The sequence below is a fragment of the Solea senegalensis genome, linkage group LG4 (genome assembly GCF_019176455.1).
Source record: "Solea senegalensis isolate Sse05_10M linkage group LG4, IFAPA_SoseM_1, whole genome shotgun sequence".
NCBI lineage: Eukaryota > Metazoa > Chordata > Actinopteri > Pleuronectiformes > Soleidae > Solea > Solea senegalensis.
This window is the reverse complement of record NC_058024.1, coordinates 16,648,771-16,659,670: the sequence shown is the minus strand read 5'-3', so window position 1 is coordinate 16,659,670 and position 10,900 is coordinate 16,648,771.

Here is a 10,900-nt window from a genome sequence, read left to right as displayed (position 1 = left end):
TTTTAAACACCAACACATCCATTAGCGCTCGCGTGTATTTGCTATTGAAACAACGTCAATGCGGGACACGAACATTACAACTGTGCTGCACTTGGCACCACTTTGATTTGGGTGTAGGATAGGTATCTACAGTCATGCTAGGATACTGCAAGAAAAGCTGTGCTTTGAGATAAATGTGAAATGCTTTCCTTGCTCATAATGACAATTATATCATGCAATATGGTGGAAATGTGTTTACAAGGCTTACAATCTGTTAGAATTATCATTGTCATGAGAGTAAATAGCAGCTCTGAAGGGGATGTCAGTATCAGATCATATCACACACCATATTCCATGTACGGTAAATCCATCCAGTTGCTATCAGGGCTTTTTTTTACTTAACTTACTTGACAATAAAAGTGGCTCATATTAGTGTAATGCAAAAAATAAAAAAATAAATCAGTCATTCAGGTTCATCGTCAGGGTAAAAGGGACGTTCATGATTAACCACTAGTCGATTGACTGCCGTCAAGAATTTAACAGATTGGGGAGAGGTGCAGGCTGGGTGGAGTGGGTGGAGACAAGTGTCAGGGGTGATGTGTGACAGACGGACAGCAGCAAAAGGGAAAGGGAAGGTCTACAAAACTGTAGTAAGACCTGCTATGACGTATGGCTCGAGATAGAGACAGTGGCACTGTCTAAAAGACAGACCCATACTGGGTATCATTAGAGTGACAATGTAAGTGCTAGCTGCATAATAAAGTCAAAACAAATCCTTCTCTGTTAGGGTAGAGTAGTCCGGATCATTTTTGCATTATTGGTCAAGTCTATAGTCTAAAAGAGAGAGGGAGCATAAACACAATTGTGTCCCCATCAGGGGTGTTCATCAGAGTGTTCCAGACATGGTGAGGATGCATATGAAATGAGTGCTTCTGTGTTTGCTTATGTGATGAGAGGAGATTTAAAACCGAGACGAGTTGACTCTCAAAATAGTCATTAGTTGCAGCCCTACTCAATGATCAACTCTTTTTTTCTAGGGATCCTGTGGAGCTCTAATTGTGGAGATATTTCAATCAAAACAAAATGACTACCATTATTAAAACCTCACAAGAAAATGCTGAGACTCACATACGAGGATGACCTCTGGCACCGTGAGGCTCAAATATGACTTCCATGGGTAAATGAGACACTTTTCCCCCGAGCACGACTGGACAACAAATTATTCAACATAGGTCAGAGTTGAGGGGGGTGGGTGCACGGATTTCAGGCCCCTGAGATTTCTCTCACATGATGCTTCCAACCGAGACAAAAATCTTTATTAAGGAAGTGTGTTTTATTAAAAATATATTTCTACAAGGGGGGCTCGCCTGTCATCATGGCTGCACACAGGACCATTATTACATCAGAGTTATCACCCCTGTCCCTGGGAACACTGCAGTGTTCAAACGGCTACTATGAGGAAGAGTTATGGTCACTATGACAGGAAGATAAATAACAGCAAAGCATCACATGATGAATGACTACTTCGCCTGGGCTTATTCGTTGGTACTTAGGGTCGGCTGTGATATATACCAAAAAGCTGTGGCATGATTCAGAGGTGGTTTGAGGTAGTCTGTCAGGCCAGTTAGGTATCAGAGACCAACAAGCAAAGAAAAGGAAAAACGGAGGTGGGGAAAAACAGAATAAAATGTTTAATGTAGGTTGTAACATGTGATGTATGTTCTATTCTATTTACATCCATCACTACAGTACATTCTAACACGGTATCTATTTCCAAACATGTGGCTTTAATTACAGCAATGAACAAAATGAGCAAAAAATAAATGTGTTTTAATCCCATAATATACAGATTTACAGAATGTACCCATTACTGGCCAGGTTTCCATCTAAATGTAGCACAAATTTGAACCACTTTCACAGATAATATTCACAAGAATTTGCAAATGATTGCACTTTCCATCCTTTGGCAGTTAAGGGTATTAGGGAATTCAACATGATAAACAGCTGGTGCAGCTCATTCTCCAGCCAGAAGCGTTAAACAACTGCAGGAGAGGGCAAAGCAACATATACTGTAATTAAAAAAGTGTCAGTCAAACCTCGAATGGTGGAGAACCACGTAAAAAAAAAAAATGTGATGGTGATGTGGCATTAAAGTAAGCGTTTTATTTATCATATTTAAGACAGTTGCAGTGTCACAGGCCTGATATTGCTGTCTGCGGTTATTGTTCATGTAAGTACAAGATTCACTTCAATGATTTACTCATCTTTGGTTTGTTTTCGTGCCATTTTGTTGCATTTTGCCTTGATTTTTTTCCCCCGTCAGCTAAGTATAAACGCTTATGAGTAAATATGTATATATGCAAAGATGAACATGAGAGATAAAAGGTTTTCTGATGCTGCAAGGTAATGTCGGATTGCCTACACGTTTGTCTAATAGTCAGCATTCAAGCGGAGACACGCATCTCATAAATTGACTTTAAATTGTCCGCAGATGTGAGTAGAAGTGAGCTGAATGGATGTTAGTCTGTACACTGGCTGTGACTTGTCCAGGACGTGCATCACCAGCACCTGCCACCATCAAAGGTTAAATGGTAGATACAGATAGATGTATGGAACATTTTTGGCGAGGACGGTCATTATTTGGCACATGGCTTCTTCTACATCAGGCCTGGACTGAAACCAGTTTTAGTTCTTGAACGTTTTGCGGACTTTGTCTATGTTTTCATTCTTTTTCTTCATTAAGTGAATTATGAGGTCATTCGGATTTATATAATGGGCCTGACTTAACTTCATTGAAGTCGGGAGCAAGTGAATGTTATGGCCAAATACATATAATAAATTGTGCTGTAATTGCACTGTCAAAATATTATGTCTGCCATGATGAATACATTGTTTGTATGCTTGTTTTTGCTCAGGAGATATTCTACCATGTATAGAAGCAGCACTGCTGCAAAGTGCAGTGGAGTGGAGTGCAGAGGTATAGACGGTCTGGGACAAGATTCCCTGACCAGTAGAGGTTACGAGAAGGCCTTCTTTGGGATTAATAACACACATCTTGCCTTTCATAGGATCATTTTCAAGGATAATCATCAACAAAACGCACAGCATTTTACCTCTAAATGTATTTTGTGTCATAAAATAATACAGTAATAAATTTATTATTATTATTTAATCTAAAAAATCTTAAATCCAGTCTGTATCTAAGCCTTTACTATAGAAAAGGGTTTTCAAAAACATGTTAATTGACAAAACTAATTGATTTTAATTACGAAGACAAATATAAATAGCTATGTGTGACAGCTAGTAATTACAATATTTCCAAAGCGACCACTAGTTTGTTATATAGTGGTATAAAAAACACAGAGCACCAAACGTGCTGCGTGTTTGCCCTCAGTGAAAGGTTGGAACAGAGTAAAAAATGCTTCCCCTCTCTGGAAGAGCAATCCAATTTTCCCTCTCTACTCTTAACGCACTGCTGTTTGCCTGCAAGGAAATGGATGGCCATTAAGAAATGGAAATCTTTCCATTTATGAATATACATATTCCAAGAGACCACTTATCATCCAAGTGTATTTCATGCTTCGATCGATGCTTCATAGTCACACCAAACCTTCAACACAATGGTATCACAATCTCAAAACCACACTGTGACTCAGGCTCTATAAATTCTGACCGGTGTGATGCAGGGCTGGATATTTGTTAATGTATGAAGCTCATCCCCTGCACTGAGGGAGCACTCGGTGGGTGGTGCAACACAATAAGGTGTAACAATGACATCTAGTGGCATTAGTCGACACAGTGCAATAATAGTACACACAGCATGACAGGCGATCAATAGTGTTTTTGTCTAGGGTGAAATTTTAACTGAAAACAACAGAAATTAATCATCTTATATATGATTTACTTTCTACACGCACAGTGTTGTTTTATAAGGACCGTCATGTCTTGTCCTCATTCTAACACCGTGTAGAAATGTGATCTGCGGGGTTTTTATTGATGCTCAGCACTGATCGAGTTTCCTGGGAACTATTTTAAACCCTGCTGGCCACACACAGGCCACAGACACCAGAATATGCGCCCAGTCCTCGCCCTCCTGCAGATGGACTGTAACTGAGCGACGGACTGAATTTGCTCTGGATAAAAGCAACAATCGCTTCTTTGCCTTCACAATATTTTGCTTTTAACAAACACCCATGGGCGTGTCCAATCTCTGAAATGCAGTTCGATCAATGACTTGCACAGTTTGGATGACGGGTCATAGTATCAGGTGATGGAAGAGGCCGTACAGGGATCGATGTTTCCAAATCCTGACGTCGCCTTTGGTTCCTTCTGACCCACATTCACAGAATGATCTTTTCTACTAACAGTGAAACACTCAAGTAAAAAAAAACAAAAAAAAAAACACTATGGTTAATAAAGTTATTATGAACAAAACACAAACATGGTTTAGTTCTGTTGCATAAATTAAGATAAATGTCGAGCTGATATTAAATGATACAAACACTGTGTTTGCATCAACATGTTTACCTATTTATACGTTATAGATTAATTTCCTCATTTGTGTTACTATTTCCACAGCTGTGAATGTATAGAAAAGAAAAGAAAACTGCATGCAATATGCCCACTACTAGACTACTGAAGAGAGGGACATAGACAAATTCCACAGAAAACTCTAATGATGTTATTTGTAATATGATAAAATACAAGGCCTCTTTGCTCACAATTTAGTGTAACAGTTGGACATATTGAAATAGTCAAATGGGTCTCACTTTGATGGACAATTTCAAGGATTATCTTGACTCTCTTGGAGGCTTCCGGAAAACTGTCACCGTATCTCATAGAAATGCTGGCACTTCAAAACAAACGGAGGCTGTCCACGCAGGAATGCAGTGGCAGCTCAAACGTTGAAAGGCTTTGGTGTTTAATACCAGTTGAGCTTTTATTTATTGTATATATATATATGAATTCCATATGGTGACTTTCCTTATTGTATTTTATTGCTTGCTTTAAACTCTCATTTAAGAATGCAAAGCACTTTGGGGCTTCTTTATACTGCAAATACATTTGACCTTGACCTTAGCTGTTGCAGAGGAGTCAGGTTCAAATGGGTCAGACCCTTTGGACCAGTGAATCATCCATCATCTGCTGTGTCGGACGGGACAGGGGGGAAGCGGCTGCGACCTCCGTGTTGTTAGCACAGTGGTGTTGTGGTTAGTACAATTCCCTCATGTCAAAAGGGTCCTTGTTTGGAATCCTGACTCAAGTGGTTTCTCTCCATACTTCCTTCCACAGTTCAAAGATATGCAGATCGGGGTCAGATTATTTGGAGATTCTAAACTGCGGTGTGAGCGTGAGCATAAATGGTTGTTTGTCTCTGTATGTTGGCCCTGTTACATGTCTTGGGCACTCCCCTACCTCCAACCAAATGCTGGCATTGGTTCCAGCTCTTCCTGCAATAAGGAGAAACACTACAGATAATGGATGGATGTGCAACTTCCATTAGTGTGCAACATAATTCCACCAGTGCATTTAATGTCAGCACAACATCTGGGTATATAACAGCTGGATGTTGGCTTTTCAGTGGAAAGCCTTGTACAATATACTTGAAGATAGCAATATATATAATTACAACCATATGTACCACAATGATCATTGACGCGGAGAAACCGAGTGTACAATTAATGCCAGTTTGAAAATGTGAAGTGTCCACATGCAATTACTTTTGAGCACAGTATTTCAGATAAACTGCTCTTTGTAAACCTGCCAATGTTGACAGAATCAGCCACAATTCACTATAATTACTTTCACAGATTTCACTTAGGATATTACTTGAGATGAATGTGCACTTTTGCAAGAGCGGTAGTTAAATTCAAACTTCAAAGTCACAGAAATATACTTCAGCCTCCTGCACATTTAAAACCTTATATCACTAAATTACATCATCATCATCATCATCATCATTACAGTCCACAGACATTGGGATTCAGTGTAGGGCTAAATGTGCTGATAACACACGGCAAAGTAATACAGTAGAAATCAATTTAAGACGTCAAATTTCAGCTCTCATCATCTCCTTATTTTCACACGGTAAAAAGAAAAAAACCCAGCTGTTCTTTCCATAAGAAATAAATAATGTAGTGATGTAACAGCTGGAAGATGGATGTAGAGTATGCTGCTGTTTCCCAGCCTCTAATTATATTTATATATTACACAACTCGTGGTTAAAAAAAAAGAAAAAACAGGAAACAAAACAGTGGAACTCTGTGTTTGAATCAATCTGTTCTCCAACAGGTGAATAATATTATCTAAAGGTGTTGCTACAAGTGGTATTATCAGTAAAGGAGACTGGGATCTGCACTTTTAGTTAATGATAATAAAAATTAATATACTTTACATTTTCTGCTAAAATGACGGCATTATTCAAGCAGGCAGTGGTGGTGGTGTACTGTACAACCGAGTAAGATGGTGCAGCCTGGTGTATAATCTGCATTGCAGCATAAAATTAACAGTTTATAAAACTTCCAAAAAAACAAGCCCTTGTGTGGTTTAAGCAGTACTAATTACAAAAACATCACCAGTAAATGGATACTCGGGTGGGGGAGTAAAAAAAAAAACAGTGGGTGGTGCCAAGTTTGCAGTATTCCAAGTTAAGCGTCACTGCATGCGCCAGCAACAGGTGGTGCCTTTATGAGTCCTGAGTGCAGCATGACAGCAACAGCTACTGGCTTTTCACTGCAGTCAAGAAAAAGAGACGTGCAAGGGGAAAGAAGAACGTCAGAGGGAAAAGTGTGATATAGCAAAGGTGTGAAAAGAGAAGTGCCATAAAGAAGCAAAAGTTTTATATAATGATATCTTCCCTTTTTAACAGTGGTGTGAAGAAATGAGGCCAATCTTACCACGGCTGAAAATAGAGACATCTCAGTTTCCCTCCCTTGGCAGCCAAACCACATGATCAACAGAGGATTCCAGGGAGGCCACGCTCACCTCGACCCACACGTCCCTCCACGCTGAAATGGCATCTAGTCGTGACTCGAGCAAGCTCAGTGAGCCCAAAGAATCTCAGCAAATCATCATTCTAAAATCTTAAATCGGTCTGGTATGAGGTAGACCTCAAATTGAACAAAAATCAACCAATGTCACTCAAAGCAGCAGTGTTGAGGGCAAATACTAAACAAATAAATAAATAAATGCTCATGCATCACCTCATTCTAACAATTTAACAGCTTTAATGTTTATGACAGTTGTGGCCACAATGGCTCAAATATTTTCTAAATATAAAACGCAGTCCTGACGGGTCAGGCGAGGTCAAATTCAACTGGGAGCCCTGAGCTGACCCTCATCCGTGCTCATGACCACCATCACTGACTGTGAGCTGCCTGAGTTAAAAACACTTGCCTGGTTAATCCAGGCTGTCACGTACAAGACATAAACACCCGTCACACATTAATACACACACAATCAGTGAAATTGTGTGAGTTTAACAGTGTGGCTGCTCTTTTAAGGAATTACACCCATGCTCACACCCACTTCAATTAAATGAACTTAATCCTAATGTAGCTTGGTGAGGTGTGTTGACAGGATGTCTCTCGCTCAGACTCGTATGACAGCATCACACCACAATGTGACATTTAACATTCCTGCTAATTTGTCAATTCAACGTAGGAGGATCTGCCACACGGGTCTGTTCAACCATCTGTGCCCTGCCACAGCCTTCTATAGACCATACATACAGACGGAGGTGTTCACTGCTGAGAATACTCCTGTAGCTCAGTAAATAATACATTTCAAAGTAAATAGACAGGCTGTTTTTAATTAGGCACAGTTTTACAATTCACTTGAGTAGGCTTTTTCCATTTAGAAACACTAACACACACTCTAATTTGCTACGTTTCATATTTCATATGACTTCAGTGGCAAAAAACTATTGCTAGTTACTCAAAAAAAACCAACAATTTTAATAAACAGCTTACTGCAATTTTCAAATCGCAGGAGACGCAATATGTGTTCAAGCCGAAACGTGTCAAAATATCATTTTAGATGAATTATTATTCATTATTATCTTATTCTACAGACTGAAGAGCTGCACATATATCACACATTAATCCTTTTAAATGTTTTTTTTTATTATTAAAAATGAGAATAATGATGGAAAAATTACCATTCCTTCTGATTTCCTGTCAAATTAATCAGAATTAGATATTTATTCAAAATCGTTCAGCTTGAGTGGAAAAGCTCAAACTGCACAACAGACTGAGTGGTTTGAATGTGCTACTTTCACATCCACTGCATTGAATTCTAAGAGTTTTTTGTTCACACGTCAACACTGTGTTAGATCTTTCGAGATTTTCACTCCCCCAGGTACGTTCAGTAACTTCACTTCCGAACAGCATGCTCTACACTGCATCACTGGTCACAGTGATAACGTGACGTGTAAAGCCTTCTACACCCACAGTTAAACTAAAATGACAAAACATGCTGCACTAACTTGCTGAGCTTATTTCTCACACACAAACACATGGAGAATATTCCCACTTGACTTCACATCAGTATGCAACTTCTCCAGGTTTGCCTCATATTGTGCCATGAAGATGACCCCAGTCAATGTCTTCTTATACATTTCCTGCAAAGACTTCATTGCAAAGTAGAACTCAGCCATAATTGACTTTTCCGCACTGTTTAGTCCATGACGGCGACAAGATGAGTGTCTATTTAGAGTCAGAGAAGTGTGAATTATACGTAAGAGGTTTATTTATCTCCTCCAGCTCACTGGTCAGTTGTGTGCAGACTGAGAAGGTGGAAAAAGGTTTTATTCATGTCAACATCGCGGTTTGGGGGTCGCAAAAAAAAGTGTGATATCAACATTTAAATAGAGGAGTGAGTGCAGTGAAACATGGCGGAGCCTTCACCAAGCAGCAGACCACAGTTTCATACCAAACATCCAAAAACTGCTACAACTTTTTAAGGAGAACATTTTGTGACTCAAAATGGGGGCTGTTTTGTTACTGACAGCATTGTCACAGCACAGTTGAAGAAGAAGCATATTTAATATCACACTGGAAAGTATATGCTGTATAATAACATTGTTTCATAAATAGTAAATTATCGTCACCCTAATGTCCTCAAAACACCCAAAGGTAAAACACTATTACATTGTTATGAACATCTGCAGACATGTAACTTAAATAATAATAATAATAATAATAATCACAATATGGTTACATGTGTCTGTGCCAGTGTTCTGTCAGATCCAGGTGATGTTGTCTGTGAAGTGCTACGACTTTAGTACTGCTTAGTAAATGCAGCATTCAAAGAAAGTATAACAAAAACAGACTTTGCATTTTACAGCTATTTTTTCCCCAACCAAAGATATCAAGGAATCTCTTGGTTTATTTATGCATGCTGCTGTGAGCTGACCTCTGACCGGGGTGCATGAGCAAAGCAAAGCTTACACAGCCATAAATCAGACACATGGTGTGACCTCATCATCCACTTGACTCTTAGGTTTTGGGGGCTTGCCCTTCCTGATCGCATGGTGCACTCCCTGAAGCTGCACAATATTATGCATGATGATGGAAGAAACACAAAACGGCTCCGTTTTTGTTACTATTACAATTATTGAAATTATTGGAAAGTGTGGGGCTGTGGAAGATTTAACCTTTTCATTATCTCAACACACAACAGAAGAGAAAGAAATTACATTTCACAAAGACCAAAGGAAGTTTCACAGTCAACTATCACATACAAATACTTATAGTAATGAAGCGGTAATTAAAGACTGAGAAGTGAGGTGAGTCAGTGTTTGAGGGAACAGACAGAAAGAAAGTACTTGTCTGGATATGGAAAGTAAATGAAGGTTACAGAGAACCAGAGGAGGTGCAGTGTGAATTATAAGACTGACCATTATCAGACACAGACAGTCCTAAGGAGCCAAGTGACATACAGGTCAGGGAATTTAGAGAAGTCTTCACTGTACACAGACACCTAAAAGCTTTATTCTGCAAAACAGTGACAGCACATGAGGGAGAACAAGGACGAGCGTGTCATTTTCATTACGCAGTGCAAAGAATCACAGTGTGAGAGTGATGAGAGCATCCATCAAGGGTGATGATGCAGCCAGCCACAAAATGTGCCAGCAGCAAATTGAACGAGACCGAGAGAACGGAGGGAATCATGAGGTAAGGCTGAGAGACGTCATTTTATTTTAAGTGCACTTTATTATTTCTAGTTAATAGTTTTTTTTCTTTAATTTTGAGTTGCAATCATGTAATTTTGTTTAACTTTCTGGTTAAAATAATAGTCATTTAAGATCAGATCGATTCCTTATTTGTCATCAACGCTGTCTATCCTGCATGGATATAAATCATATTTAAGTCAAGACTAGACTTTATTGATTCATTGTCAGGGAAATTCATTCCTTACAGAAAAAAGTCTGAGGTAGTCTGAGGAAGTCTGAAGTGACAAGTAAAATATACAGACAAAGTGACAACACACAAAATATCAACAATAATTAATGCATTTCATAAATACATAAAAGACAATAAAAGATTAATTCATTTATTGATGAGGTTTTGATCATTGCATGTCTTTGGTCTGCCTGCATGGGCTTTATTTTTAAAAACTATATTCAATCTGTCACAGTATATACTTTGAAATTCATTAGGTCAATGTTACGGTTAGTAAAGGTTAATTGTTTCTCTCCTCTTAACCTGATCAGCTGAGGCATATTATTTTCCACAGTATTGGAACCATTGGGTTTTTCACTATAATATTACAAGATCTCCACTTTAGTTTTTCAATATCTCTGTTTTCATGTTAATACTAACTACGGTTTGAATAATGAACCAGCGAAACCAGACGACATCTGATAAACCTATGGCCAATAAAGTCTGTGGTGTTACGTATCCCCTAATGTCATGTTGAG